The sequence below is a fragment of the Ochlerotatus camptorhynchus genome, unplaced genomic scaffold (genome assembly GCF_037179485.1).
Source record: "Ochlerotatus camptorhynchus isolate MF236.1 unplaced genomic scaffold, CSIRO-AGI_Acam_v1.1 ptg000370l, whole genome shotgun sequence".
NCBI classification, from domain to species: domain Eukaryota; kingdom Metazoa; phylum Arthropoda; class Insecta; order Diptera; family Culicidae; genus Ochlerotatus; species Ochlerotatus camptorhynchus.
This window is the reverse complement of record NW_027040858.1, coordinates 432,987-457,076: the sequence shown is the minus strand read 5'-3', so window position 1 is coordinate 457,076 and position 24,090 is coordinate 432,987. Positions and strand designations below refer to the sequence as shown.

Genomic DNA, 24,090 nt, shown 5'->3' with positions numbered 1-24,090 from the left:
GTTAAGTAATCGGAGCGTTTGCTTGAAATAACATGGGCTTTTCATTTAAATTTCTCAAGAGGTTTACCTTCTAGAGTACTCGCTCCTCTAAGTCTTTGAAACTTGGTTGACGTCCTTATGAAATGCTTTGAAGGTCCCTCTGAAGGACATCTTCCTTTTGTTCTTTTGACGTCTCCATTAAATCCTCGGAGCGTTTGTTGGAGTCGATGAAAAACAAAAATCATAAACGAACGATAACCCAAATGATAAAATTACTCCACAAACAATTTGGATGGTCCCGAACATGTCGTTAAGTACTTTTCACTCAAGCCGTTGGGAATGGCTTTCAAATGACCAGGATGTACTGGTCGTCTGCCTGAAGTCCTGATGCTCCTCATTTTGGATGCCCAAAAAATGTTTCCTTTAGATAGTAATCGTTTTTCTGAAATCCTCTTCTTCTTCTTCACATTTCAAGCTTATTGCATATCGCATATTAGCTTATTGCGTGCTCTCAACTTAGTGTTCTAGATGCACTTCCACAGTTATTACTTGAGAGCTTTCGATGCCTGTACCATTTTTGCATTCGTATAATTGTGTGGCAAGTCCAATCATACTTCTATGCCCAGGGAAGTCGAGAAATTTTCCAACCCGAAAAATTCCTAGACCTGACCGGGAATTGAACCCACTCACCTTCAGTATGGTCTTACTTTGTAGCTGCGTCTTTACCGACTGAGCTAAGGGAGGCCCCAAGCAATTATAACAGAATTAAAAGGAAATAAATCAACACATCAGAAAGCTTTTCATAAAGGGATTCCGTTAAGAGGTTCGACAAAATTAAAAAAATATCTCTATAAGTGCTTTCTGGGCTTCTTTCATTTGACATTTTTGCAGTCAGGTGAGAGTGAGGAATGAACATTACAGTGATCTTTGTAGTTTAGTAAACCGTAATTATCCCCACAAAGATCACAATAGGAAGGTTTTATTAGTAGGTCGGTTTTCTTGGATCAGGATTCACCTTGATATATTCACGTGAATAAGATTTGCATTCATTGGAAGCCTGTTGAGCAAAGTCTATAATAGAATGAAGCCAGGGATTTAACCAAAGATTTTCTACTAATAATGCAAAAGCGGCTTCCACTAAGCCACTAAGCTCCCTACATAACTACAAACCATTACGCACGTCGGTAGTTCAAGCACAGCGTCAATAGAAGGAGACTGCGAGTAAACTCACGTTCTTCTGTACAGTAAACAAAACGGTCACCACTAGGCCACGGAGCCCCTCATATCACTACAAACCACGACGACCGCTTTACACACCTCATGCTTACATTTGTATCACTGGACTCGTTACGGGTTTTTGGCCAATGTTCTTCGGTCTTTTTCTGTGTTTCTCTATCAAACAGCCAGCCTGGTTCGTCTCTTTTCCTTGGTCTTGTCCCTTATTACCGATTTCACTTCACGGTGAAGTGACAACTTATCACTCACGGTGAAGTGATTCCCATTTGATTTACAAGGCAATCACATCAGCGTGAGTGACAACTGGTCACTTCACTTCGTTTTCACCGTGAAGTGACACTCGTAATAAGATTCCTTGTCTCCCAGTTTCAACATCATTCGAATTCACTTCCGAAGTTCCGTAGATCTGTCTTCAATTCTCCTGAATTCTCTCCAATCAACGCTGGTGTTTTTTGAACGACCCGTCCTCAACATCCAGAATCCTGCGTAGCTCTGTAGATTTGTCCTTCAAAGACGCATTAGTATGATAATTGAAAGATTATAATCCAAGACAGTTTATGCAGAGATCCTAATCCGGCACAACTCCTAACTCTCTTCATCGACCGGAGCCCAAATCCACCCAACCTTGTCCAACATAGTAACTAGCAGCAACGGAAGACCAGCGACAAACCTTAACCCGAATACAACTAATCGAAATTATAGCCAGACAAAACCAGCCAATCATTCCAGTGTCCACCCTGAAAACCAAATAAAACCGCCTCGCACACCATCGCAAACCCAAGTGCTAAACAATTTTATGCCCAGCGCTCTGACCCCACCTAGGGAAAGCCTGTTGTGGATTCTTGATTAATTCCAGCCCATCCATCTGGCATCTACGATGGACTTGGCCCAAAGAGATGCCAGCAAGCATGCCGTTCATGGTCAAGTGGTTTCTGGCTGCTGCTGTTCCAGTTGCATAAATTGGAATATTTTACCTGGCTGGGAACGGAACGCAAGACCCACTACCATACCGCACACACACTCATAGTGCGGCCCCGACCTACCGACCAATCGGAAAGGAAAGGCAGGAGAGAGCCATAGTCATCACGTTCATCAGTTTTAGTAGTTCAACCTGTTGCGACGAGTGGAAAAAAAGGTTGACAAAAATCAATAATTTACACCAGGAAGAAGACGCGAGCTTGTTCGGCACTACCGCCGCGAGTGCAGGGTGTGAGTTGGTGGTGGCTCATATTTTTTCATGCCAACACGCGCGCCTGGATTTCTTCGTCGTCGTATTTGCTTACAGCGCACTCCTATTGTTCCACTCGGTCTCGGGACAATATTCTGGAGTGTGACACCGACACGTTGGCCCGGGCTGTTGGTAGTCAAAGTTAAACGAAACAGCTCCGAGTACTTTCCCGGCTGCATATTGCCCTATTTGGTCGACCAGTTTAACGACGAACATCCACTCCGGGCACACAGGCTTGGTTTGCACCAGTTGCGTAGATGAATTGGCGTTAACTCCGGAAGGAAATTTCCATCCTTCAGAGCGTGGACGGCACCGGTCAAGCCTGTTCGAGTGAGCATGATGACAGACGACGACTACGATGATGATGATGATGATGAAGACGGTGGCAGGCAGCAGGAAAAGCGTCGTAAAGTTTTCTGTCACGTGTTTCTATGTTGTGCCATTATTTGCAAATTTCTCTCACCCCTTAAAAAATTTCTTCAAGCAGAAGGGTCCCGTTTCGTTTTCCCCAATAGAGAAACAGAAGGCAAGGAGAGGAAGGTGTGAAAACTTTTCAAGGGTTTATATTTATCGACGTTTTCGTTTTTGTTTTCGTTGCTTGACAGTCAGTTCACTGTTTAGGGATAAGGCAGAGGCGGATCCGTTTTGTTGGAGCTGGAGACTATTTCCAACCAACAGAGGCAACGATTTCGGCGACGCAATAACAGTAGGATATTCGCTGCAAAGAACATTGACAAGACGTGACTTGAGTTGACTTCGACCGTTGACGCTGGAGCTTTGACTGTATGGTAATGGCATAGGGTTAATTTGCTTCGCCGGGATTGGCAATGGCTGTGCTATTTCCTCAAAGAGGACATTGTTGGAGATGTATAAAAGGGTTTTTGGTTGCAGAAGAAAACCGAGAAAAAGTTGTTATCAGTGGATATAGACTGAAGATTGACCTTTTTCTTGAATTTTAAAATTAATTTACTCAACAAAACTTAGCCATTGCCGTCTCATCCTTTTTTGAGTTCATCGACCAACAAAAACCGGTTTAATTAAGGTTGTAGGTCTCTAAGCGATTTTTTTTCTGATGGATCTCACTATCACTTCGCATCTTCTAGAGCACAAATACTACCAGAAAATGTGCTATGCGGAAAATATGGAAAAGCAAACTTAATGCGAGAAAATGCAATCGCAGGTTTTATCGAGGTTATAAAGCATTCTACTAGTCTAAATCATGGTCTACAGAACCCTCATAAAACCAAAATTTTTAGGAGTGTCCGAGATGTGTGCTCTAGAAAATACGAAGTGATGGTCGCAAGTTGGACGTCTTGACGGCCATATGCAGAATGTTGTATCGTATCACCTTAAGGTGCATGTGACCTGTTGAGTAAATCGAAATTTCAAACATGGTTTTCTCTGAGACATCACTACAGATTGAAAAAAGCGTTCGTCGTTTTGTGTGAAATAGTGAAAGGAAACCCCTAGTAAACTCTTTTCGTAATACACTGGAGTCGCTTTTTACGTGGATTCCGGAATTATCGCGGTGTTTTTTTACGCGGAATTTGCATTAGTAGCTTTTTTTTAATCACGACAATCCGACAAAAAAAACTGGTAGTGAATTCGGGCGAATCCTATGTGATACGTGCGCGCATATTCGCACAGATATTTTCCGATACACTGGAATCTCCACTTACGAACCAAACCGGGGGTCGTAAATCGAATTGGTGCGTAAAAACTACAAGGGACAGCCCTATGGGGTTGTACGCAATGGTGACGTAGGACTACGTGGTCTTATATAATAAATGTTATTTGTTAACTGCAGCAGGAGCTTGTGTTTTGTGTAGGAATAGGAATTTGAGCGGGGTTCTCTCCGTGTATACTCTTTACTATGCCTATGATTGCCCTGAAAAGAACCTTTTGATATGAATTTTAGTTGGGACATGTTCAGAAATTTAACTCTTTTGGAAAACCTTTGTGGCCCTGATAAGGCCTTTGGAAGATGATGATGACGTGTAGGCAGCTGGATCAGCAAACCGGACCGGGCAATCCCATATTCGTCGGTTCAATGATTGGGCACTCGCAAGAGTCTCGGCCCGTCTGCTGCTGGACAGGGGTTGAACTGGTGTCTGCGGCAGGTTGGAAGTAGAGGTGGGCAAAACAGCTCATCTAGCTGAGCGGATCAGACCCGTCCAGCTCATTAAAGAGAGTCGATTCTTTCAAACAGCTCTTTAACTCACCATGAAATTATAGAAATTTTGACACAAATGTCACACGCCTTTTCTCAAGCTGTGCATTCCAGTCTACATACAGATTTTATTTCTGATGTTAATTCTTCCGCAGATTTGCTCTCACTATTCTCGACTTCAGCTCCAGATCATCAGCTCAGATCTAGAGATGGGCTCTCGACTCACTAAAGTCAGCCGTGGTTCATTTTTAGGAACCACAGCTCATCAGCTCACTGATATCATAGGTCTAATGGTGTATTCAGATCTGAGCGTGCATTAGCGGAGCGGAGCAGAATTTGCGTTGGAATGAGAGAGACAGCTAGTACTTCTCTGCCTCTCGTATATTCGCAAAATCTCGCCCCGCGCTTGAAATATCGCTCAAGACGGAATCCACATTGATTTTCCAGCACAATTGCTCCCACTATTCTCGGCTTCAGCTCTTGATCATCAGTTCAGATCCTGATCCGGAGCTGAATCGTGAAGAATCGAGAGAAAAAAGATCCGAAGAGCTGGACGGGTCCGAGAGCTGTTATGTCAGTGAATCATTCGAACCGATGATTCGCATCCGGAGCTGAGCTGATAAGCTGGAGAGAATGATGGGAGGAAAGGTAAGAGCACATATACTGGAGCAATAACAGCAGCAATAAGAGCCGGGTACGTAAATGCATTGAATAATACCAGTAGAAATTTAAGATCGTCTAATCGTAGGTACATGTTGAATTACGCGCGCATTTTGGTTTACGCGGTAGCTGCTCAATGCGTGCTTGTTTGATAAATTCCGCTATAAGTGACGAATTGAATGGCTTAGATTTGTGATAATAGTGTGCTTATGAGCTGCGGTTCCTAAAAAATGAACCACGGGTCATCAGCTCACTTTAGTGAATCGGGTCTTTAGAACAGCTCGGGAGCGGATCGCCCATCTCTAGTTGGAAGGCGGCAGAATATCAGTGTTCACCCAGCTAAAGCTCCTCCTCTTTTTAGTTTTTCTCGTTAAACTCCTTCTCGCAACAAGTTGGTAAATCTTAGGCCGACAACATAGTAGAAGCGATTCGAAGCGATTCGATTCGTTGGCAATAAGCGGAGCGCTTGCGTGAAAGCACCCTCTATGAGCGTTCTATGGGAATCGCCCAAACCAGCCATAGTGAAAGCGATGCGAAGAGGTGTAAAGCGTTCAGCAAAGCGACAGAGCTGTTCGTGTTGTGTTTTGACGCCTTCGAACGCAAGTGGACTGATTCTAGTGAGGAAAAATGGACACCGAAATCGATTCGGAAAATTTTGCACTGCGCGCGCGACTGTAATGTTTTCAAAAACGCTTTCACTATGTCATAGGTTGCTTCGCTTGCCGCTGCATTTCGCTTTGCCAATTGCTATCGCATCGAATCGCTTCGAATCGCTTCTACTATGTTGTCGGCCTTAGCCTTTAGCAGAAAGATGCTTTATACTTTTTTTTGGTGCATTTGTTGGGGAAGCAGCATATGCATGAACGAAATTGGTGGATTAGTTAGTTATTTCGACGCTTCTGGACAATGCTTGAGTTTTACCACTTTTTCAATAGTTTCTTGTTGAAAATCAATAGTCGGAAGCTTTGCTATCGATGCGTAGAAATATTTCTGATCTTTTGGTGATAACATTATTAAAATTGGTCCAAGGGAGCTGAGTTATTAACGTTCAAAATCTTTCATAATTTCGTTACATGTTCCATAATCGGTTTTCACAAAGTTTACCTCCATATAGAAATCACAGACGTAGACCTACGTAACAAAAAACTCGTTATTTAGGATTTACTTCGTAAAAATAGGTCTTTGAAAATATTGTCAAATACTCCACAATATTGATATTTTTAAAATCGAAGTGACCTGTAGGAATCGGAAATATATTTCTGATGCCATTTTGAATTCCAGTATGGTGGCATTCGGTTAGAGAAAAACTGGGAAATACTGTCAAATACCCAACAATATGGGTATTTTTAGAATCGGTGTGACGTGTAGGGAACGAAAATCCATGTTTGACGCCTTTTTTATATCCAAGATGGCTGATTCCGGTTAGAGAAAAACTGAAAAATACTGTCAAACACCCCACGATATAAATATATTTCTTGGAATCAGGGTGACGATTAGGGACCGGAAATCCATGTCTGACGCCATTTTGTAATCCAAGATGGTGGCTTCCAATACCCCAAAATGTGGGTATTTTTTTTTTAAATCTGTGTGAGTAGGGACCAAAAATCTATGTCTGACGCCATTTTGAAATCCAAGATGGCGGCTTCCGATTAAAGGAAAACTTGTAAATTCTGTCAAATCCCCCGTAATATGGGTATTCTTGGAATCGTGCTTACGTGTAGGGACCGCAAATCCGTGTCTGACGCCATTTTGATATCCAAAATGGCGGCTTCCGGTTACAGAAAAACTGAAAAATACTGTCAAATACCCAAAAATATGAGTATTTTTGAAATCTGGGTGACGGATAGGGACCAAAAATATATGTCTGACACCATTTTTAAATCCAAGATGGTCTTTTCCGGTTACAGAAAAAAAAACTGAGAAATACTGTCAAATAATCCACAATATGGGTATTTTTGAAATAGTGGTGACGTGTAGAGACCGGAAGTTCTTGTCTGAAGCCATTTTGAAATTCAATATGGCGGCTTCTGGATACAGAAAAACTTGGAAACACTGTCGAATACCCCAAAATATGGGTATTTTTAGAATCGGGGAGACGTGCAGAGTCCGGAAATCGAAGTCTGACGCCATTTTGAAATAAAAGTAGCAGTTTCCGGTTAGAGAAAAACTTGGAAATTCTGTCAAATACCCCTCAATTTGGGTATTTTTAGAATCGGACTTCAGTGTAGCGACCGGAAATCCATGTCTGTTGCCATTTTGATATCAAAGATGGTGGCTTCCGGTTAGAGAAAAACTGAAAAATAATGTTAAATATTGAAGGGTATTTTTAGAAACGGGATGATGTTTAGGAACTGGAAAGTCATACTTGACGCCATTTTGAAATCCAAGATGCTAGCTTGCGGATTCAGGAAAACTTGGAAACACTGCCAAATATTCCACAATATGGGTATTTTCGGAATCGGGGTGACGTGTAGAGTCCAGAATTCTACGTCTAGTGCCATTTTAAAATTAAAGATGGTGGCTTCTGGTTAGAGTAAAACAGGTGCATTCTACATTCAAAGCGTTTTTATGTTACTTCATAGGGGAAATGGATGTAATGTCGGCCTAAATACCTCTAATTTGGGCCCATACATAAATTCAGCAATCGCCTAAATTTTCAATAGCGACCAAAAATATCCATTAGTACCGTCCCAGTGATGCGTTCATCTAGATAAAATTGATAAATAACAGATAAGTTCTGGCGAAGCTGGAAATTAGGCTGTTCGTTCAATAAAGGCAGCACTTTTCGCAGAGATGGCTGGGAATCCATTATCGGCGTCACTTTATGCAGTCCGTCGCTGGTGGAAAACATGAATTGGAGAGTGTGCCAAAGATATACCCATAGTGACCATCAGGCAATCCGATATGGCATCGGCCAACGGGATCCTGTGGCAGAACAGAGGACGAGAACTTGCGACTTGAAGTGGAAGTCGAGTTGACAGGGGAGCACGTCACACTACCATGCCGAGGAAACTGGAGCCAAATAACAGAAGACCTCCAGCTTACTGGTGCAACGAGGCAATTAGCACCCTCCGCGCTAGTTGTCTCAGAGCCAGATGACGTGTTCAGAGAACAAGAATAGAAGCAGACAGAGAGGAACGTAGAGGAATGTTCCGAGCGGCCAGGGCCGCGCATAAACGAGAGATAAAGCAGAGCACGTCAAACTTTTTCAAGGAACTGGGTCGAGACGCTGCTGCCAACGACGCACACCGTGTCGTGATGACGAAGATCAGATGCCAAGTCATGCCCGCTTAAATGTGCTTAGAGAACCTGAAAGTCATCGTGGAAGGACTTTTCTCGAAACACGATCCAACGACCTGGCCACCTACATCGTACGGAGACGGAGAGGGAGATAACGACGAAGTCACCACGGAGAGTGAGCACGAATTGTCGGAAAGGCAGTTCGGATTTCGAAAAGGAAGAGCAAAAGTGGATGCAATTCGGACAGTTGTCGAGAGAGCTGAGAAGGCGTCGAAACAGAAGTGGAGAGGAGATCGATATTACAACGTCAAGAATGCATTCAACAGCGTCGGTACTTCCAGAACCGGGTTCTGATCTACGAGCCAAATATGGGACAGAGATCGATTAGGACCACGGTGGGTATTCCACAATTGGGAGCTGCCCAAACGAGTTGAGATCGTTGGCTTTGCGGACGACATAGTCTTACGGTAACAGGCAAGACGCTGGAATAGATGGAAATGTTGGCAACCGAGGCGTTCGACATGATTGGAAACTGGATGCATGGAGCGAAGCTGCAGATAGCCCACACCAAATGCGAAGTGGTATTTGATCAGTAACTTTAAAGCGCTGCAGCGGTCAGAAATCACCGTTGGGGAGCTCGCCATAAACTAGAACTGCGTGTTGAAATGCCTTGGAGTGATGGTCGACGACCGTTTGGCTTCAATAGCCGCGTAGAATACACCTACGAAAAGGCGGTAACCAGAATCATACCGAACATCTTGGGACCAAGCAGTAGCAAGAGATGGCTCCTGGCTAGTGTATCTACGTTGATACTGAGTTATGGAGGTTCAGCCTTGGTTAAAGCAGTTTAGTTTAGTTTTTTATATTAAACTGTAAACCAAGCAGAATTTAAGGAAACCGTTCAGAACATACCGGCTCATCAAACCGTACGCAAGCTTTTTGTAAGAATAGTAAACATTTATCAGTAATTCCATTAATGTGACGTGTAAGAACCGGAATCCATGTCTGACGCCATTTTGAATTTCAAGATGGCGGCTTTTGGTTAGAGAAAAACTCGGAAATACTGTGAAAATGGGTATTTTTTGGAATCGGGGTGTAGTTTAGGGACCGAAAACCCAAGAATTTCCATGGAATGCTCCTTAGAATTCCATTTAAACTATCCTCATTTGATCCCTAAAATTCTTTTCAACATTTTTCTTGAACTGTACTCAAAACTCGCATCAGAAATCCGTTGGAAGTCTCTTCAGAAATACTTTGGATTCCTGCTCAGAAATCTCTTGGTATGTTCATGAAACTTTCTTAAGACTTTCTTTTTCATTTTCCTCAAATGTTTTTCAATCGTCCTCAGAATACGATTCCTTTGTTGTTTTTCACGGAATTCACTTAAATTCTGTTTATAATTCTCTGTAAATTATTATAAGAATTTTCTTGTAATTCTTATTAAAAATGCTGTTGTTGTTCCCCTCAAGATCCCTCCTTGAAGTTCTCTTCTCAACTTCCTTGGTATTGTTCTAACAATAACAGAACTTCTTTTCTTATCTAAAAAACCACAAAATCTAGATGAACATTTGAAAAGGGCCCATGAGCCAAGGGTGAACAATGTCGTCGATTTCTTACGAATAAAAAAATAAACAAAACAATCGAAAGACTATTGGAAAAACCTATGTTCCCGAGCAGATCCAACAGTGATTTTTGGTACATTAGTACTTTATATCATGATTGATCAAACAACGTTAATTTTGGCTGCCAGAAACTGCCATTTTCAGAGGTTTTTTTTTTTTTTTTTTTTTAATTATAGTCATTTTAACGCTTTTGGGTCAATTGTGACTTTTCCGGGGGTGATATTAGAACTCGTGACTTTGGCGTGAGAGGTATGGATGCTAACCACTACGCTGGGGTCGCCCCAGAAATTTTGTTTTAGAATTGCTTTACAAAGCAAATTAAATGATTCACAATATTGTTGCGTTTAGAAATAAACTGTATTTTGAAAAGTAAAAAAAAAAACTGATTTTAAGGTAGTCGTGACAAATATATATTTATATCTCGCTAGGCTTATGAAACTTAGTGTCTTCAGAAAAGTTTCATGAAATCCATAGTTCTACAACTTTTCCAAAGACATAAACCTATTATCTTGTGATTACAAAAAAGTTAGTTTTTTCAAGTGTTACCACCTTAATAAAAATATATATGCATAATTCAAGACATCTAATCGCTTAAACATCGGGAAAGGGGTGAGAATAGGTTTTTGACCGTCTTTTTTCGGAATGGTCCCACTGTGCATCGGTCAGCGTATTTTTAAAATTGCTGTTAGTCTATTGCTGTTTTTCCTTGATTTGTTTTTCGTCGATCTAGTTTTCCGTACTGAATACCACTGCTACCGACGCCAGGGAGGCAGCTTCCACACCTGGACCCTTCATATCGACCCCTTCAACTCATGAACCGGGGACCAACGGCTTTACTTCCCTTCCGAATGATCAAAGATTTTATGCACCAGAAAATCCCGGCGGCGCCGACTGAGATTGAACCCAGGCCCCTTGGGATGGGAGGCAATCCCGTTTACCACTACACCACCGACCGAAGCTGTCTAACAGTGGCCATCGTCGAGATACTATCAAATTGAAACCGAACACAAACTAATCCGGAAATGTTGCTTGCTTATGCGACGCACTGGTAATTTCCATTCAGAAATGATTTTCGAGACGCGCCCAACTGACGTGCGCGTCCTTCACGCAAAGCCGACCCACTAATTTACACCTTTGTAACAACAAATTCCAACATCCGCCACAACATCACAACCGTGGAAGCGACGCCGGAACACCGCCGACGCTTGTCGGTTTTCCTTTTTCCTGCTCGAATGACTTTCCTTGGAGGTTTTTACTTTGGTTGGCAAAGGAATACGGCGGATATGTCGGGAAAGTTATTTTTGGAAAATAGAATATTATTTTGCCTACCTATAACTGTGGGTGCAATGTGTGGGTAAACGCTTTGGTCGGGGATTACACCGCAACGATCAAACGACGATGGTGTGTTTCCTGGGGGCATTTTTTTTTGTAGTCGTCACTTTGAAGTAGGCATTTAATTTGATATTGAAATATGATTTGATTTCAGTGAATCGTGATCGGACAACTGGTTCCGGAGGTATGGTCAATGTAGTGAAATTTAGTCATCACTCACCGGGAGTATGTGTGTATGTGATAAGACTGTGTAAGAGTAAGGTTCAATTATCTGCTAGGTAGATTGATGTAGGTTGTTTTTACCTCGCCAGTACAAGTGACTATTTTTAGGCCAATCAGAGTCAAGTGCACATTTCACTGGACTGTTCGATTGATTAATGATGAAACGAACAGTTGTGCATTATCTATCAGTAGCTATCTGCGTCAGACGATAATGATTCTAAAGAGTGGTGTGGGGATTTGTTTTTACTATCGGGCAGGTTTACCCACAGGCAGAGTTTATGGTTATATGATCGAAAAACAATCTACAAATTCAGGGTGGTTAAAAATTGCCGTAAGTTGTCGTAGTTGAAGTTTTCGGATTTTCCTGGACATCACATACTTTGAAAATTTATAACTCATGATCAATCATCGTAGAAAGCAGTGTTCGGAAAATCATTCTCAAACTCATTCATTGAACCTCCCTGAGAGAATAAATACATTCACACTCACAACGCCGAAAATCATTGCAGCTTAAAACTCATAAAAACCGCTCAAACGTTTGTTGTGTTAGTTTTCCATACACTTGCACTGATGCAAAAACCAGCAGAACTAACAATGATTAACGCCAAATATAAAACAATGCTTTTGTGAACCTGAAAACTCATCGATGATTTGTGAACAGTTGATTTTTTGCAAGGCAAAACTCATAGGCGAATAAACTCGAGATTTGAGTTTTTGAGATGTTTGCACCAACGTCCAGACTTTAATGGCTAGGTAATGATTAATGAAACAATGTTCTGGCAAGTCTAGCTTTAGTTCCATCAACCTTTCGATTATCTGTTCATACGACTTATCCTTCTTTCTCCGTTCTTCTTCCTAACGATTCGATCCAAAGCATCATATTCATGGAAAACAGCATCAAACTGAACTGAAGTACGGCCCATAATCGATTAGGGAAACTTTTTGCCGCTGCTGGGTTGTTCCGGTCCAAGTTCTTCGGGAAAAACTTTTCCCATCAACCCCCTTCGGTAGGCCACCTTAAACTACTGCAATCGGTTTTCATGCCAGCCTTGAGCCTGGCTAGTCTTCTCGGTGGAAAACTTCTTACGTGCCAAAGTTCCACAAATCTTATGCCACCAGCCGCCTTGCGGAAAGTCTAGCCAAACTAGCTAACTAACATTCATTTCAATAATTTCCGTGCCAGATATTTGCCCCAGACTTATTGGCCCAAGAAATGGGTGTTAATCATACCCTCCCGGCGCTAGCTACGTACGTAAGTATAGCTGATACAAGTAACTTTGCGCTCACTCTGGTTTCAATCCCTTCTGTCTGTAGCAGAACTTGGCTTTCAACTCATATTGGTGGTGTGGGGAGGGGGAAGCAGATGTTGATGTATTGGTAGGTAGGACTAATATAGGCCTCGTGCAGTTACGGGTTATGGCTGATATGTAGATGCCTTCCAGATTTGCGAGGTGCGATAACGAGCTTGTTTTACTTGCGGCGATGCCTCGTGCTTGATTGCTCGCTTCTCTGACACTCTCAATTATTATTGAGTTGGATTGGATTGAATTGATGCGCAGGTCGATGGAAGGTGGATGAGTCTGATGTGAGAGCGAGAGCAGGAGAAGGAAGTAGCATCACAACTCAATTTAGCAAGCAATCTAGAGTTGATGGCTTACAGGTGAATGAAGTGAATTGTTTCCCTGAAAGGCAGTGGTTGAAACGGTGTTCATTAGGGTGCCAATGAAAATGAGCATCTTGAAGTCTCGAAACAACGCCTGAACAAAATGTTTATTGCCTCGAAAAAAGACCCTGTGCTAAATTTGGGCTCAATTGGACGTGATTTGAGGTGGCGCAAAATCGGCAAAATATAATTTTTTTGAAAATTGAAAAATCACCCATGAAATTTAGGTAATCGATTTTTATCTCGTGTTATCTCGAATTGTTTTTTTTTTTCAAACATAAACTTTCTGGGACTTTTGGGATGTTTCACTAGAGTAGATCATTTATTTTAAATAGAGCGGTCCAAAAAACGTATATTTGTGCCGTTCTGAAAATTCGAGGATCGCTTCTTTCCCATACATTCATTGGCACCCTAGTGTTCATGGATGTCTGGAAATTTTAGGAAATTTCTCTAGGTATTTGAGTCTTGACTACTACTACCAATGGAGGCAAATTGCTTCCGCTAACCTGCTATAAAATTTGTTTTTCGGAAATATGAAATCATTAGATAATGTAATGATATGTTGTACTTGCAAGTAATACTTCACGACTTTCGGAGATGAACTAGCCCGTGGCTAAAAATCTCCTTAATAAAGTAAAAAATGGACATACTAAACTTGTAACTTTCAAGTTCTAATTATCATTAGAACATCTAATTATTTCGTAATTCTCAAAAACAATTTTTATAGCAAGTGAGGGGAAGTAACTCTGAAGGCATTTAGGGGGTTACTCTAGTTACATTTCGAAGCCATTTAGACAGGACTGGTAGCGTCACTTTTTCCTGTAATCAGTCACTATTTTCAACTCAGTATATATGACGTCGACTTTTGCCTTATCCTCCATGCATATTAGGATGGGTCATCATGATCATTTTTTCAGAACAATGTTTTTTGGTTCCATTTGGGGTCTCAAACAACTGTGCAAAATTTGGAGACGATTGGTTGTAACCCGGATTTCCGCATTGCGTTTAAAATTTATATGGAAAATAGTATGGGAGAACCTAATTTTTTGTATCCTTATTACTAGGGACCACAATTTTGCACAAACCTCGCATCAAAATACGTTAAAGTATAGCCCAAGATTTGCCTAACAACTTTGCTGAAGGATGTGTGGTGCTAGAATGTTCCTAAAAGAAAGTTATAGCTGTTCAAAGATCAATGTTTCGAATTAAATGCCAAAAATCCCTTTTTCTGACAACACTGCCAGTGCACCAATGAAAGTCAGTCTCCAAACTGAAATAACTTCGGAGGTTCTTATCTTATCGATTTGGTATGTTCAGATGAATTATTCACAAACAATTTTTCAATCTCATCTCACCCTCCTCACTCACATAAATGGAAGTAAAACTTCAAACTGCAATAACTTCGGTGTTTCTGATCTTGTCAAGTTGGTGTGTTCAGATGTATTCAAAAACATGTGCTCCATTATTTAATATGCGTAGTTAGATATGGGGGGCTTACTGTATGCTTTCCGGTCCTCACTTATATCAATGAAAGTAAAGATAAAGACTAAAATAACTTCGGAGTTTCCCATCTATCAAGTTGTTCGGATGGGTTATCCAAAAACATTTGCTACATCTCATAAAAGCAGTTGTAAATCGAGTACCCCCGTTCCCTTTCCTACTTTTTTAGTGCAATATACAATGTCAGATACATTCACTCAAATGTCATTGGATTGTAATGTTTATATTTCATTACAATACAATATATTAATTCTACGATTTCTCAGGGCACTCTGTTCGATGCCGTTCTATCCCCTGAAGCAAATATCGCTGTTGAACTAGGTCTCGGGTGGATCTCTTGATAAGTCAGAAATTAGCTTCACTTCTCATTCAGCCATATCGTTGGCAACCATCAAGGAAGCAACTCGTTGTATCGCATTAATCTGTATCATTACTCCACTCGTTTGCAGGTTTTTGCATAAAGCCGGTCGAAATTTCGAAAAGGAATCAGCACTGTTAGAAATGACGTTTGACTTGGGATTCCAACTGAAACGTAGCCCACTTAAAGTAAGCCCAACAAGCGAAATCCGAATGTACCTGTGTCTGAGACAAAACTGGTGAAGACAGCTCGTTTTCTCCTGTTTTTGGTTTTTGACGTACGACTACTTTTGTGTTTTCTATATGCGGGCGGCCCGAATGGCAGTTTAATATTTAAATAAAAGCTTTATATAGAAATAATATAACAGTTGGACTAATACAAATTCACTAATAGACTAATTCAAACAACATCTCCTCACTAACAAATGAACAAACAAGTGGATATTAAATATTTACACTACAAAAATTTTCGTTTTAAAAACTGCATATAGTAAGCCCCCACCCCCTGCGCTCTAACTACGCTTATGAGATTGAGCAAATGTTTTTGAATAATTCATCTGAACATACCAAATCGATAAGATAAGAAACTCCGAACTTATTTCAGTTTGAAACTTCACTTCTATTTACATGAGTGAAAGGGCGGGGTATATTATTACCCCCCCCTGTCCATCTACACATTTAAGATAGAGCAATTGTTTTTGAATAATTCATCTGAACATATCAAATCGGCAAGATAAGAAACCCCGGAATTTTTTTCAGTTTGGAATCTGACTCCCATTGGAACACCGGCAGTGTTAGCAGAAAAAGGGATTTTTGGTGTTTAATTAAAATCATAAATATTTGAATAGTTATAACTTTTTTTTAGATACATTCTAGCATCGTACTTTCTTTGGCAAAGTTGTTAGGCACTTTCTGGACTATATTTGTACATACTTAGTTGCATAGTTCATGCAAAATTGTGATCTCTAGGGATAAAAATGCAAAAAAATTCCATACAAATTTCAAACGCAATGCGGAAAGTCGAGTTACATCCAATCGTCCCCAAATTTTGCACAGTTGTTTGGAACTCCAAATGGAACCAAAAAAGGGTTGTTTTCGATTGCTGAGGTAAAGTTTGCGTTTTTCCGTATAACGATGACCCACTCTAATGCATATACTGGTGAAATCCAAAAGGTTAGTACCTATCGATCTGCCGGGAATAAATCCATTCTGGTCAGTTGAAATGTAGTTCTTCGAGCGATTCAGGAAAAATTCGCTCAAGATGATCTCAAACAGTTTGGACACTGCCGATAGACTGGTGATACCTCGATAGTTCTTAATATCCCGTTTATTTTCAGCTCTGAAAACAGGAAACACAGGACTGCTTCCACAATGTTGGGAATTTTCCTTGCTCAAAAAATGTATTAAATATGGCTGCTAAAGGTTCTGTTCTTTCCCATCGAGTAGCATGTTGGACGATATACTCGAATCTTTCCTTTTCCTGTTGACAAAGCTCCAAAAATTTCGGGGGTTACGCCGCCAATTCAAGTGGACTCTGAGGACGTGTGATTTGTACAAGACACTGTTATGTTTAATGTAAGCGATACTGGCACGCTTGAAGTCATGCTTCGTGTCAGCTGTTCTGTGACGACGTAGTTTTCTCTGGACTGCGTTACGCTCACGCCAACCAATGTTGAATCATGCTACAGAAACGCACAGTCATCTCATCAACATCAATGCATTCAACACTGCAGTATGAGACATAATCAATTTTCTTCAAGTCTAGAAGCCCTGCTCTATCATCCACGTTGCAAGCTATGTGAGATGGTCAGTCAAGTGGAGCAGGTAGCGACATAATTAAGGAAGGATGGTGAGCATCAATAGGTAAAAGCGGCACAGCGGATTCGTCGATATCGAAATCATTTTCACCGTTGCAAAATACCAAATCCAGCGTGCGGCCAAGTTCATTTCGGACTTAGATTAACGAAATCCATTCCATCAACAAGAGCAATACATACTTACAGCGATCAGTGAAGAAGACCCTGTTATCATCGATTCCCCACTGAAGACGAGGCTGATTATAATCGCCACAAACAAGAATCTTATCATCACAAGATGCCTTGTCGCACAACTCTTTGACTAAGGCAATATGCGCTTCCATAACTTCGACGTCGCATCTTCTGTCGGGTGGTATGTACACAGCGCATACATATAGTCTATAGCCATGTAAGTCCAGTGATACACAGACTTGTTCCAGTCTAGTACCGTGTCTGACATTCGCAAATGAGCTGACATAACGTTGCGTCACAGCACGCCACCAAAGCATGTTTTATCGCTATAGCGTAAGTTGCGATCACAGCGAAACACGTTGTAGCCAGGTCCAAAAATCTGAGTCGAATTGATACTATCGTCAAGTCCGGTTTCAATCAAGATGATAACGTCATACTCGCAATCAACAGCAGCCAGGAATAGATCATCAATTTTTGTCCGAATTGGTAGTACACCCAGATCCGATTTTCAGTCGAACCAGCCGGTTGTTGCTCTTGAGGCGGTGAGGCTCTGGAAGCTTTTCAATAGCTTCTTGTAACCGATAATGAACGATCTTTGGTCGTAGCTTGTTGGGATGTAAGGGGCTCGGTGGCCTTAGAGTGACCGCTTTTGCTTACTGAGCTGATCATGGGTTAGAACCCAAGCCCCTTTACATTACTTAGTTGATAGGGTCGTGTCATTAGCTTACCAGGCTTTAAAAGATCGCATCACTTTCTAATGTGAATCCAGATCTAATTCACCCTTCCCACTAACAAAAACGTTCTTCCCGTGACCACCGTGGAGATGCAGAGGTATACTCGGTCTCTAGTAACAACGGGTCTCGTAATAACAATCCTTTCCTTCCCCGATGACCGTAACGACGTGGCTGGCGCCGTTATTGCCCTCAAAAAGAAGGATTCATAGGATTTTGAGAATGGCTTGCTAATCCCAAGCCCCATATATATGGTTCTTTGGACAAATTCAGCTAAATCTGATCAATCTGGACTCATACTCATGCTCAGAATTTCAAAACTTGTTCAAATTTAAAAATATGCACATAGGGTTAACTATCCCATTTTTGGCCTATTAAGCACAACCCGCACTTAGTCTTTCTTAATCTAGCGCAGTTTAGCACCAAACGGAATGTTATTATTACTGATGGCTTCCAAATTTATTTACCTTTCTGTACGTACCGTAAGATTTGATAAAGAGAAACCAATCGTTGAGATATTGTCAAAAGTCTAACACTGCTTCTTGACGCCAAACTCGGCCTACGGATTCTAAACTCGGCCTAACGCATTGAAATGCCAATGAAACGAAAATGAATTCACTTCGGCCTATCGGATGAAGATAAAAACTGATTCGGTCGGAGCGCTTCTTTTGTGTTTGGGAATAATGGGTGCAAACCTTTATATCACGCGTTCTCATTGATTTCGTTCGGTAGCTTATTTACTAAAGTATCATACCAAACGCATAATTGACTTGTTAACTCTGAAATCATGGAATTATTTTGTGTTTTCTGCACGATAGGCCCAAAAAGGGCGATTAGGCCGAAGTAGTTCTCTACCCTACCAGAACCAAAAAAAAAACATTTCAAGCCTCTGAATTTTTAAAATTTATTTGTTACTGAAGATCAATCCTCCCTGGATCTATAAAGTTAAATGTGTGAATGAAAATAACAAGGAAAATTATTTTCTTTAAAATATCCTAGTAAGAAAATTATTAAATCCCCTGAGAAATGTTGAGATTCCCTGAGACTTCCAAGTATTTGCAAATTAAAATTCCTTGATGATTCCCGGTTTTTCAGGTAGTAGGCTAATACCGTGGGTTTTGTGATGCATTTTCTATTGAATATTTCGCTACAAAGCTTCGTATCGTACATAAGTGTTTATGAGACACTAATTGAGTAAGTCTAAAACATCAACATTTATTTTCTGAGGCATAACATCTCTGATCACGCCTTCCTTCGGATGGGAAGTAAAGCCGTTGGTCCCCGGTTCATGAGTTGATGGGTCGATAGGTAGGGTCCAGGTGTGGGAGCTGCCTTCCTGGCACGTCGGTAGCATTGGTGCTCAGCACGGAAAACAAGATCGACGGAAAAAAACAAACCAAAGGAAAAAAAAAAAAAAAACATTTATTTGGTGTTTCATCAGACCGACTACTTTTCTTCTTTTATGTCACTTTTTAGTCACTCTTTTACAACTATAAGTCGCTATTTGGTCGCTTATTTCGTCAACATGGTCATTAGAATAAATATTTTTGATAGCATTGATCGATTTGGAAGGAAACTGATAGAGCTTTCAGAGCACATAAGTAAAATGCTAGGAACTTTCAGGAGAGTTCAGATGAGTTACAGTCCAGACTTGGCCCTTAAGTGTTATGAACTTACCTGAAAGCTCTCCCAGGCAGGCATGGAAAATCGTTTGCATTCATATCATACATTCATTTGCCTCTAACTTTTTTCATCAACAGCATTCCGCAAAATGAAGTATAGAGCTTTTGTAGGTTTTCTTATTAGCTAAAACTTTTGCTCATAGCTCAAATCTGTATCTCTTATGCATCACGAACTACAGTGGGCAGAACTTGTTACTGTTTTTCAGTGAATGTAAAATACATTCACTGAAAAACAGTAGTGGCTTCGGTTCGCTCTGGTTCGTCATGCATAAGAGATACGGATTTGAGTTGTCAACAAAAGTTGTAGCTAATAACAAAACCTACAAAAGCTTTATACATCATTTTGCGAAATGCTGTTGAAGAAAAAAGTAAGAGGCAAATGAATGTAAATGAATGCAAATGATTTTCCATGCCTGCTCCCAGGTTATCTTTAAGGGGAAGCTCACCGCTCCGAAAAAAATAATTACGTTTTGATTTTTCTAAAAATATTGAAAAAAAAGTATCAAAAATCTAAAAAAATCACATTTTTTTCTATTTTTTTTAAAGAAAATTCACGTGCAAAAACATGTTTTATAAGTCATTATGGCATAAAGTTGGACTCAAAAAACTACAAAACATCAACTTTTCGGTTTTTCTGAGAGTCTAATTTTTTTTCATGATGGGATAGAAAAATTTTTTTTGCATGTAATTTTTGACAAAAATCTATGGAAGAAACTGATTTTCTTGGATTTTTGATAATTTTTCCCAATATTTTTAGAAGAATAAAAACGTACCGAAAATATTTTTTTTATTTTTGGGCCGGTGAGCTTCCCCTTAAAGACCTCTGTAAGGCCCTTAATAGCTTCAAAGACCTCATAGAGGTGTTTGAGCGCCACTTGTTGTTAGTATGTATGCACAGATAAAAATTCTGAATTTTAATTGTGATGTAAACATTCATTCACGTAAACTTGTATTTCATTTGACGCAACCGAGCAACTTGTAAACAATGTTGTTTACAACAATGGGATTTTGTATACAATATTTGCTACATTGCATGAAATGTGTCAGAACTTTACATGATACATAATGTAAACGTATATGATATGTGACGCTCCATTTATGTGCATCATATTGAACAGAAAATTACACTACTTTTTCGGACTGTGTGGTTTGATGGCCATAAACGATTAAGAGCTTCAAAGTAGATCCGTTAAGTCTCCAGAAATGACTCATGAAGGCTCTGTAGTTAACGCATAAAACCTTTAAAGTTGACTCATAAGGTTTTTTTTTTGCTTTATTATAGAGACTTTCAGCCTTTAGCTGGTTCGTCTCTTGAATCATAAGGTCTTCAGAGGTGAAACATAAAACTTCGGCAGTTAACCTATAAGATCTTAATGAGACGTTTACATTAAACCTATAACAGAACTATGAAGTTATAAAATATTCGGAGCTGATTCTGTAAGATCTCCGAATATTATTTGCAAGCCTTCAGACTTAGCTAAGAGTTGTTCTTAACAGGAAGCCTACCACACAAAAATTTCGGCCATTTTTTTATATTGGAAAAGCTATCAAAAATCTAAGAAAATCAGTTTTTCTTAGATTCTTGAGAAAATTGACATGTACAAACATTTTTATCTAGGGGAAATGACGGCTTCGGCATGCCAGACTATTTTCGGCAGCCCAAATTGAAACACTATTTTCACTGGATTTTCTTACGAAAACACTTCGCTGAATGCATGTAAACGATTCTTTATGCTTTCAGCTTCAATTTGACTATATTTTTACCACTGAAAAAAAGCAATCTAGCAAGGTTTTCTTGAAATGAAATACACGCACTACAAATTGTAGCTGATTTCGAGTTGCCGATAATAGAACAGCAGATTTACATGCAGTTCAAATGGAACGGTTGCCGACAATACTCGCTCTCACTAGAGAAGATTGGAGCTTTGTAAAAGCGTTTCAAAACAGTTTTTGACAATTCTTTCGACTGAAATTGCTAGAGCAGCTGGCAGCAAAAGATTGTAAACAAACCAATACTGCATATGTGTGTGTTCCTTAGAGAAAAGGGCTATAGAAAGAAGGTCGCTGCTTAGGTTGCCGAGAATACGTAAATTCCCCTATCTCATCATGAAAAAAAAGTTGGACTCTAAACAAACTCGAAAGATAGATTTTTGCGGTTTTTAAGTCCAACTTATTGCCATGATGCCATAGGAAAAAATGTTTTTACACTATAATTCTCTTTATAATCGAAAAAATACGGATATTTTTAGATTTTCGATATATTTTCCCAATATTTAAAAATAAATCTAAACCTTATACAGTGGCGTCGCGTAACCTCACTTTTTACCTGTGTACTAACTTTCAAAAACTAATTTAATGCCATATTCATACTCGAATCGGTTGAAAAATACATTTAATATTCTAGTTAACTCGATATCTATCCATTGCAAGTAATATTTTGATAATTGTTTATGTTTTGAGAGTTAGTGCACAGGTAGATTGAGGTTAAGGCGACGCCACTGACCTTATAATAACGTTAACAACATCTGATATTGTGCCATAAGATTCGCAAAATGTAAGGATTCTACCTATCAACCCTCTAGAGTTGCTTCAAGATTCATAAAGCATCTGAAATCAAATCATGAGGACTTTAAAATCGGGAGTCCGGAGGCTGTAGTAAATCTTAAGATCTCAGATGATGACTTGATACTCTACGGCCTGGGAAGTAAAGAAAATTTCCTGGCCTGAACCGACAGTCAAACCCGCTGCATCCGACTTCTTCATTTTCTTTCTTTGTTAACAAAATGTTCAGTCGGAGCCTTGTTCATCTCCGATTTTTGGTACAGGTATACCTCGATATAACGTAACTGTCAGTTTTGATTTCCATCGCTGATTTTTCATAAACGATCATTCAAACAAGTAAAATAATAACAACATTGGACAGATGAGATAATCCCCCAGTTATCGGTAATATTAATTTGTATGGTTCAATTGTTATTAGCGAGATATTGACGATGGAAGTCAAAAGTGACAGTTACGTTATATCGAGGTTTACCTGTAATACCGTTACAAAGCTGACCTTAAGTTGAATGAACATAGTTGCCGGTCCAAGATTAACAAACCAAATTAACCGAAGGAAACCTTACCTCGGACAGTGACATTCATAAATCTTGATCCATTTTGGGGACTCCAAACATCCCGAACGGATGATCCTTCCATCAGACGTAGCAACAACTGACAGCCAGGTCAGCGCCAACACGATTTATAATGCTTATATTTCACCAACCTGACAGACCGTCGCATCTCTTTTTCCCGTCCTTCCGGAGGAACATCATAATCGTTCTTATCGTCTCTGAACGGAGCGGAAGTCTGGCAGGATGTTGCCACTTTCGATCATTTTTTATGTCCCCAAGTAAAACACGAGCCAAAATTCCAATCCCAGCGCGCACACCACACCGAGCAAGTTAATAATTTGCATGTTGGCTCGTTAAAATTAATGAGACTTTTTCGTCCTTGCCCTCTGTTCGAAGCGGCCGTCGTGGGTGTATCGTGTTCGTCCCAGGAAGGCGAAATTTGTCTTCATTTGTTCACCGCAGGCGGCTTTTTTGGGTGGAAAATGTTTTGATCGCGGTTGTCATCTTTTGCTTTTTCTACTACTGACTGACTGAGTCACACCATCATACATCATTCCCACAATAATTTTTTCGGTTGATTATAAAATCTACTGTACTCCTCTTGTTTGGTGATGAATTTAGACAAACAATGGAAATGGCTCTAAAGATTGGGCCCATCGATAACAATCTCATGTTCTTCAATTTTGTCTTGGAACAATGCAAATGGATATTTTTGGTTGCGATTGAAAAAATATCAAAAAATGCATTCCTTTGAAATTTATGTATTGGCCCAATATTAGGTACATTAACCCTACTGCAAAATTTTCTGTTTGAAAACCGGTAATTAATTACCCTAATATTTTAACGCGATATTTCTAACTTCTAACAAATTCCACCATCATTTTGGCTCGACCTTGTAGCGCAATCCTGTCGCGAACTGTTGACAGCCCATTCCGCCTCACAAGCACACACACACAAACACTCGCACAAACACCTCGTTTAAGGTAATTGAATCGTGCCAAATTCCAGAGACAGACTGTCGGTCGTGATCAATCGAAGCAGAACGGAACAAAACAGAAAAAAAAAACTGCATGGAAATCGATTGACGTCACTTGCAAAGAGCGACTGAAAAATCGGAACCTCCGATTGAATGGGACCAGAAAAATATTCTAATGCTTAGCATAGCTCACCTACCCCCCCACTCACCCACCTACCTAGTGGTTCTGAATGCTTTTATAGGTCATCTTCACAATGGCCCATGCATTGCCTTCGCTGCTTGTGCTTTGCTGTGCGGATGACATACATGTTGTTTTTCGCATTCACACACCGGCAAACAATGAGATGACAGCGAGGAAAAAGTGTTGTTCACTGCCGATGGCAGTTGGGAT

At 40.3% G+C, this 24,090-nt stretch overlaps 1 protein-coding gene and 1 long non-coding RNA gene across 8 annotated transcripts in view; both read left to right on the top strand.

Moving 5' to 3' along the window:
- LOC135710101 (serine/threonine-protein phosphatase PP1-beta catalytic subunit) overlaps nt 1-24,090 on the top strand; it is a 204,401-nt gene that overhangs the window by 18,231 nt on the left and 162,080 nt on the right. The window lies entirely within an intron of this gene.
- LOC135709984 (uncharacterized) lies at nt 20,804-21,110 on the top strand. Its single transcript, XR_010518385.1, has 2 exons — nt 20,804-20,869; nt 20,934-21,110. It is a non-coding gene; the product is annotated as an uncharacterized LOC135709984 (long non-coding RNA).